General features: G+C 40.6%; 1 pseudogene; it reads left to right on the top strand.

Moving 5' to 3' along the window:
* The first annotated feature begins 7,331 nt into the window (after positions 1-7,331).
* Positions 7,332-8,088, top strand: LOC100411223 (signal sequence receptor, gamma (translocon-associated protein gamma) pseudogene; annotated as a pseudogene).
* The last annotated feature ends 465 nt before the right edge of the window (positions 8,089-8,553 follow it).

The raw sequence follows: 8,553 nt of genomic DNA, 5'->3' as shown, positions 1-8,553 counted from the left end.
GGTGTCAACTCTGTGGTATTCCCTTCAGAGTGGACATGAAATCAATAATGCTGTTGAACTGAAAATGATTGCAAACAAAAGACAATATTTTGGAGAAATTTGGGCTTCGTTTTGGCAAATGAGTTGCTTAAGAGTTAGAAGCAAGGATCCTAGGGATGTGAATGATGGGTGTGAGCACTAGTCCACAAAAAGTGGTATGAAAAGCAAAGAAGGGTAGTCTCTCACCTACAACAGAAAAGAGTGCAAAACAGTTTCATTGAAAAAGATCACTCTCCAAGTTTAAGCTTGTTGCTGATCTACTCATATGCTAGTGACCATATAAGGTTAGGGAGGTGAATTGCTTAGCCCGACGCATCTCCTTGGTGGAAAAAATAAGCCCAGTTGCCTCACTGCCCCTTATCTAAGCCTGTGTACAAAATTCCTCTCCTTGGCCTTTGCCTCAGACTCCTTGCTAATTTTCTAACCTGGATAATCTTATTTGGGGAGGTTTATCATGGCAAAAGGAAAACTTATTGCCTAAGAAACAGATAGGCTCCATATAGGTAATCAATTCAAACTCTGTTAGACTCAGGGTTTTGCTCATTCAACAAATGGCACCAGCCATTTACCATGTTCTAGAGAGCTACAAATGAATAAGACCTGATGCTAAAGGAAAATCAATGATAAGAGCACAATGGAACACCAGATGTCATAGAGGTAAGTGAGCACAGATACCACAGCACTACACAGGAGGAACAGGGGGCATCCACTTTTATGTAGGGAAAGGTGTCGGGGACGTTTTCCAAAAGAAGACCCTTGAGTTGATTATTGAAGGATGAGTACAAATCAGCCTGAGAAACAGGAGAATAAGCTTCCACTAAAAAAGGTCAACATTGGCAAAGCCACAGAGCTGTGACACTGTGGCTGATTTGGAGATCTCCAAGTGATTTGGCATAACTAAGGCTGGAGAGACGTTGGGACCCAGATCTTGAAGCAATATGCTAAGGTATAGAAACTCTGTTTCCAAAGGGATGGAAAATCACTGGAAGATTTTAAATTGGGAAGTGACAAGGTCAGAATTAGGGCTTAAAATAACCATTCTGGCAGCTGAAGGGGAAGAGATCAGGATGACAATTTAGGAGGCTCCCAGGCTATAAATATGGAACTGAACTAAGACAGCAGCTGTGAGAGGGGAAAGAGGCTTGAGCTATGTAATGACATAGTAGATGGAGTTGGTGTCCCATTGAGGTAGAAAAGAAAGGAGAAGAATGAGTTCAAAGGGAATCTGGGGCTCCCTCTTGAAGAATGCAGCAGGTAGCATGATTTCCTAAAAAAGTAAATATAAGAAGAGAAGCAACTTCGGAGGGAAGAGGATAAATTCCATTTTGGACACATGTGCAAAATGTCCGTGACTTCTTTTACTTTTAGCAGTTTGAGTAAAATGTGCCTAAGTATGGTTTTCTTTGTATTTATCCTGCTTGGGGTTTACCAACATTCTTGAATCTGTAACTTTATGTCTTTATGTCTTTCACCAACTTTGGTAAAACTTCAGTCACTATTTTCTTATTTTTACTTTTCTGATAGGGAGTCTTGCTCTGTCGTCCAGTCTGGAGTGCAGTGGTGCAATCTCAGCTCACTGCAACCTCTGCCTCCCAGGATCAGGCAACTCTCTTGCCTTAGCCTTCTAAATAGCTGGGACTACTGGTGCATGCCATCACACCCAGCTAGTTTTCGAATTTTTAGTAGAGATAGAATTTCACTGTTGGCCAGACTGGTCTCAAACTCCTGGCCTCAAGTGATCCACCCATCTTGGGTTCCCAAAGTGCTGGGATTACAGGTGTGAGCCACTGTACCTGGCCTATTTTCTTTTTTTGTTTGTTTGTGGGTTTGTTTGTTTTTTTTGAGATAGGGTCTCACTCTGTTGCCCAGGCTGGAGTGTAGTGGCATGATCATATTGCACTGTAGCCTCAGCCTCCTGGGTTTAAGAGATCCTCTTGTCTCAGCCTCCTGAGTAGCTGAGACTACAGGTGTGCACCACCACACTTGGATGATTTTTTAATTTTTCTTTTATAGAGATGGAGTCTCGCTATGTTTACCAGGCTGGTCTTGAACTCCTGGGTTCAAGCAATCCTCCTGCCTTAGCCTCCCACAGTATTGGGATTATGGGCATGAGCCACTGCACCCAACCTCAGCCATTATTTTCTAATAAATTTCCTCTTTATTGAGAATTACAAGTGTGCCTATGTTAGAATTTTCTATATTGACCCAGAGGTCACTGAAGCTCTTAATTTTTCTTCAACCTTTTTTTCTCTTTTATCTTCTGTTCTGATAATATCTGTCTTCAAGCTCACTGATTTTCATCTGCCATCTCTAGTCTGTTAAGTTCATTGAGTGAATTTTTAATTTTAGATGTTGTATTTTTTACTTTTAGAATCTCCTTTTGGTTCATTTTTGTAGTTTGTCACTCTATGGAGGTTTCCTCTCTGTTCATTCATTATAAGCATATATTTATTTATGTCCTTGAGCAGAGTTATTACAGTTTACAATAGTTAAAATAATTGTATCCCAATTCAAACTTTTGGATCATCTTAGGTTCAATCTCTATTAATTGCCTTTTCTTTTGAATATAGGTCACATTTTTCTGTTTTCTTTGATTGTCCAGTAATTTTGGATTGTGACCTGCACATGGTAAATTATACATTATAGAGACCATGGTTTCTGTTATGTTCCTCTGGAAAGCTTTTAATTTTTTGTTTTACAAAATAGTTCAATTGGCTATACTAAAACTTCAAACTCTTTCTCTTGTATAATGTGCAAGAATTAAAATTTCCGTTCTATTCTTTTGTCATTAGCTAGGCTACTTGAGTTCTGCCCTTTATTGGTTTAATTAGGACAGTCAGAGATTTGGGGGAAGTTTATACACAGAATTTTTGGCTTCTCTTCTGTGGGTCTCTCCTTTTTAGGATACCCACCACCACAACTGTTTTCCAGTTGTTTCAAGAGCTGTGATAACCTCAAGTTCCGACTTCCAGTTCCTCAGAATTGTATATTTCTATCCAATTTTAACTATCCTATTATAGAGCTGACAGAGGCCTCTCCTCAGGCAAAAATTCATTAGGAAAAAAAAATGCAAACACATCCAGTACCATTTTCTCCTTACAATTGTAAATTATCCTCTGGTTTCTAGTTTGGTCACTCTGTATGTTTTTAGGTCAATTTTTTCCTCCAGAGTTTATAATTGTTATTTGCAGAAGGGTTAATCCAATATGAACTACTCTGCTATTAACAGAGATGGAATTCCAGGTGCTTAATAAATATTTATTCAATAGATTCAAGTACCCACTTTATAGCTACATGTTGATCATCGACAGACACTATACACTTAATCTAGCCCAAATTAACTAAACTCCTGATTCTCTCTCTCATTCCTAACTCCCGCCAACTTGCTCCTCCCCAAGTCTGAATATATTTTCAATTGCCTTGAGATTTCCAACTGAATAAATAAGAGGCCTTTCAAATTCAACATATTCAAACAGGATCACACCCCTTCAGGGTCTTTTTACTTGCTGTTCCCCCCGCCTGGAATGATCTTTCTCCAGATATCCACATGGTTCACAGTTCACGCTGCCTTCAGGCCTCAGCCCCAAAGTCAACTTTGCAGTGAGGCTTTCCTGACCATTTGCTGTAACACAAATAAACTCCTTCCCCCCTTTTCCACTACCTGTCTCCTTGCTCTCCTTTACTTTTCCCCATAGCACTTCTCTTCATGTAACTATTATCTGCTTTTTAAACGGTTGCTGTGTCTCTCCCCTCACTACAGTGTAAGCTCCACAAGGGCAGGGCCTTTTCACTGCTTTCTCCCAAACACTGAGCAAAGAGCAGGGTATAGAATAGCTGTTCAATAAATATTTGTTAAATGAATGTGGAAGCTACTTGAATCAAAGTGAAATGAAAACCTGGATAAGGAAGGAACATTAATATTCACCGGCCATGTGTTAGAACAAAAGCCTATAAAAACAAAGGGTTCCATCAGCCAAAGAGAGAAAATCCAGGAGAGAATAATGTCACAGATGCCACAAGAAGAATTTTCATAAGGAAGTTGTCATATATTGCAAAGATCAAGCAAATGGCAGAGTAGCTCTCTGCCTTTGAGAGTTAGGAGGGCTTTGATGACGTTGTGAATGACAGTCATTTCAGTGATACAGTGGAAGACTACGGTGGGCTATAAAGTGTCAGCAAACAGAAACATAGGGTCAAAAGCTAGGAAAAGGGGCTAAAAGGCAAGCAAGGATGAAGCTGCAGGAATGAGGGAATAGTGAGAGAGGAACTTTGGGGAGAGATAAGCTTAGCCCAGCTGCAGCGGTTTGCCCTGGACAAGAGCAAGGAGACCTTTTTTTGACTCTGAGACGCAAGAAAGGAGGAGAAGAAGGGTTTCTTTGATACAGAGTCAGGGCTGGTACATACGGGTATATTGGTTATGTCCTGTATGTGGACCCCTGGCTGAGAGGAGCAGTCTGCTCTCCAAGTCATAAGCCCTGATGTGGGGCTGTGTCTACCCAGAGGCGTTCTCACTCACGTAATATCTAAACATACCTCTGGCATCACATTTGCTGAAGGGAGGGATTACTTTTGAAATGGGAGTTTTCCCTTGTCTGCGTCACAGGGCATGCGACAAGGCTGTGGCTTGATTTTTGGTGTCCTGCTGCTCATGCCGCTAGTGGGAGTATGCAGACAGACGGGTCATGGGGAGCATTTCTGGGCTCCGACTTGCTGGCTGGCCTGTCTAGGGTTGAGTGCGAACAGCTCCCAAAGCCCCAGTGGGCATGTGTTACAGTGTGCTCTTTCAGTTTTGCTGTCTGCAGGTGGCTTATGTTAACCAGCCCAGTTAGACCCTCTGCCTCATTGCAAGGACAGAGGGTTTTCTGTATCCTGGGTTCTTGCCTTAGTGTACTGGAAAAATTGGGCCACATGTGGGCTTGGATGATGGGTGCAAAGTTTTTTTATTATGTGGTAGAAGTAGCTCTCAGTGAGATGGAGGGGGAGGCAAGAAGGGGAATGGAGTGGGAAGGCTGTCTTTCCCTGTGCAGCCAGGTCCTCTTCCAATCATGCACGCCCCCCTCCCCCCGCCCACCGCCACCAAATTGCACATTGTCCCCCATCGGTGGCCTGCCAGCATCTGCTCGTGTCTGTCGGTGTGCTCTTCTGCTCCTCTGTTCCTCTTAGCGTGTGTGTCCACTAGGATCTTTGGGTTTTTGTAGGCACAGAATGGGGGGTGTGGCAGGCCAGAGTGGTCTTGGTAAATGTAACATTTGGGCAGGAAGCCAGGAGTACCTGTCCTCACTTAGGTCTTTGGCCACAAGCCCAAGGGTGGAGCCCTCACCAGGGACCTTGGCCTTCTCTACTCAGCACTTCCCTGCCCCCCTCTCATATCGCCTTTTTCTAAGATTTACAAAAGTGGCCTTGTATTGAACTTACATATTTTTAAATAAATATGCCATGAAGACTCTTATGAGATCTTGATTTCTCTTCTTTTTAAACATATGAAACATCATATATGGAAGAAATAAAATATTATAGACATAGTGAAAAGCTTTCTGCAGTACCCCAGTGCCCCTCCTTCCCCAGAGACAACCACGGTCCTGAAGTTGACATTTTTCATTCCCATGCATGGTTTTAGACTTTGCCACTGATGTGTCCCCATAAACAATATGAAATATTTTTCCATGACTTTAAAATTTGTATAAATGGTCACAAACTATGCATATTACCCTGCTGCAATATTCTTTTCTTTCTTTTTTTTTTTTTTTGCTTAACATTTTTTTGAGATTTATCCATGTTGATATTGGTTCCTCTAGTTCATTTGCTTTTAGTCATTTCATAATTTTTTATTTGATATTTTATTGAATAAATATATAACACTTTCCCCAGCATTTTCTTACTGATGGGCATTCAGGTTTTGTTTTACAGTTTTTATTTTTAAAATTAAAGCTGTAATCAGGCTGGGCACAGTGGCTCATGCCTGTAATCCCAACACTTTGGGAGGCTGATGCAGGTGGATCACCTGGGGTTAGGAATTTGAGACCAGCCTGACAAACATGGTGAAACCCCATCTCTATTAATACAAAAAAAAAAAAAATTAGCCAGTCATGGCGGCAGGCACCTGTAATCCCAGCTACTCTGGAGGCTGAGGCAGCAGAATCACTTGAACCCGGGAGGTGGAGGTTGCAGTAAGCTGAGACTGCGCCACTTACACTCCAGCCTGGGCTACAAGAGTGAGACTCCATCAAAAAAACAAAACAAAACAAAACTGTAATCAGTTTTATGTGTCTCTTTATTACATATCCAAGAACTTCTCTAAGAGCGGAATTGCTGGCTCCCAGAGTACCCACCTGACCTTCACTAGATAATGCCAAATTGATCTCCACAGTTGATATAACAATATGTACTTCCACTAGTCACATATAAGTGTTGCTATTTGCTGCGTGTTTTCTTTTCAGACTTTAACATTTTCTCCTACCTGAGGGCTACAGTTTTTGTTAGTACATCCCTGATTATTCATAGCTTTTGAGTATTTTTCATATGTTATCACCATTTGGGTTTCTTTCTTTGTAAATTGTTTGTTTAGATATCCTCCTACTTTTCTTCTTTCTTCTTCTATTGCATTTTTCCATTGGGTTATTTATCTATTTTCTAAATGATACGTAGGATTTTTAAAATTATTATTATTCTGGTTACTAATTTTTTATCACAAATAACTTCTCATGGTCTGTGGCTTGTCTTTCACTTTTAGAGAATGTCTTTGTTTGTATACATGATTTACATTTTAATATAGTCATATTTTTTCAGTATTTTCAAGGATGAATAAAACCTGAAGGTGTGTATGTGCTGGAGGGGGAAGGTATCTTAGGAAGTTCTTGCCGAATGATCTTTCTTTTCTCTGTAAAGTGAAAGGGGAGAGCAACTCTTAGATATAGCTGTAGAGTTCCTGAGATTCTGCCTTCCATCACCTTGCGTTAACTGAATCCACACCAAATGGCTAGACCTGGGAGTTGGTTTCGGTTGCCGGGAGGGAGATGAGATAGGATTTCATACATGGAACCCTGTCTTACTAGAACTTACCATCCGAGGACTAATAAGGATTAGATATACTGTGTAGCTTGGATATACTGCAGTAGAAACTTGAAGAGGGAGACATTGAAGTAGGGCTGAGTAATTGCCTATGGATTGGATTCAACAGGGCAGACCATATGTCAACTTTTATTTCTTCCTATACGCTTAAGACTCCCAGCGTCAAAATGAATAAATAAATAAAAATTCAAAAATTAAATTAAAGAATCAGGGATACTGCAGCCGCAGGGGCGGAGCCAGGGCCCTTTGCCCGGCTTGGCGGCCGGCTCTACCTTCCCTGTTCTCACCTCTCGCTCCGCCATGGCTCCCAAAGGCAGTTCCAAACAGCAGTCCGAGGAGGACCTGCTCCTGCAGGATTTCAGCCGCAACGTCTCAGCCAAGTCCTCCGCGCTCTTCTTCGGGAACGCTTTCATCGTGTCTGCCTTCCCCATCTGGTTATACTGGAGAATACCGCATATGGATCTTACTCAGTCTGCTGTTTTGTATAGTGTGATGACTCTAGTAAGCACATATTTGGTAGCCTTTGCATACGGGAATGTGAAATTTGTTCTCAAGCCCAAAGTGGCACAGAAGAGGGAGGATGCTGTTTCCAAAGAAATGACTCGAAAACTTTCTGAAGCTGATAATAGAAAGATGTCTCGGAAGGAGAAAGATGAAAGAATCTTGTGGAAGAAGAATGAAGTTGCTGATTATGAAGCTACAACATTTTCCATCTTCTATAACAGCACTCTGTTGTTCGTGGTCTTGGTCACTGTTGCTTCCTTCTTCATACTGAGGAACTTCAACCCCACAGTGAACTACATTTTGTCCATAAGTGCTTCATCAGGACTTATCGCCCTTCTGTCTACTGGCTCCAAGTAGACCATGTCAGCTTACCCCCTGGTTTTGTGTCTATGGGTGGCCTGTAGTATATGGAAAAGTAGCAGGGTGGTCAGAGTGGGAGACACACAAGATGTTTTTACAGTCTAGAGCCTTCACCCAACAGAAAGTAATTAGTATTTGTTTATTGGCTGTTTTTGACAGATTGTTGAAATTAAATGAATTGAAAGAAAAAAAAAAGAATCACACCGTCTTAGGCTGCAAAGAAACATAAGTAAGAGTATTCAAGGATAATATCGTAGCTAATGGAGGGAGAAAAGGTATATTAAAAAATATAAAATTATATTCAAATTATGCCTACAAAAGGTATTTTTACACTTATATTTTAAACCATTGTATTATATATAGTACATATTATATTTGTAATAATATAAATGTTTATATTTTATATTTAAAACCATTAAAATTTTTTAAATTGTGGGAAATTTTATTAAAGGAAATTAATAGGTAACTGGTGGTCGATTAACCGTGGAAGGCAAATCTTCATCTATAGCTTTCATATCAATATTTTATCAGGAGATTTAGATATAGTAATTATAAAAGAAGTAACAATTTTATATTTTAATT

This window comes from Callithrix jacchus, chromosome 12 (genome assembly GCF_049354715.1).
Source record: "Callithrix jacchus isolate 240 chromosome 12, calJac240_pri, whole genome shotgun sequence".
Classification (NCBI taxonomy): Eukaryota; Metazoa; Chordata; class Mammalia; order Primates; family Cebidae; genus Callithrix; species Callithrix jacchus.
Note: the sequence above shows the minus strand (reverse complement) of the source record. Positions and strands in the feature narration are given on the sequence as shown.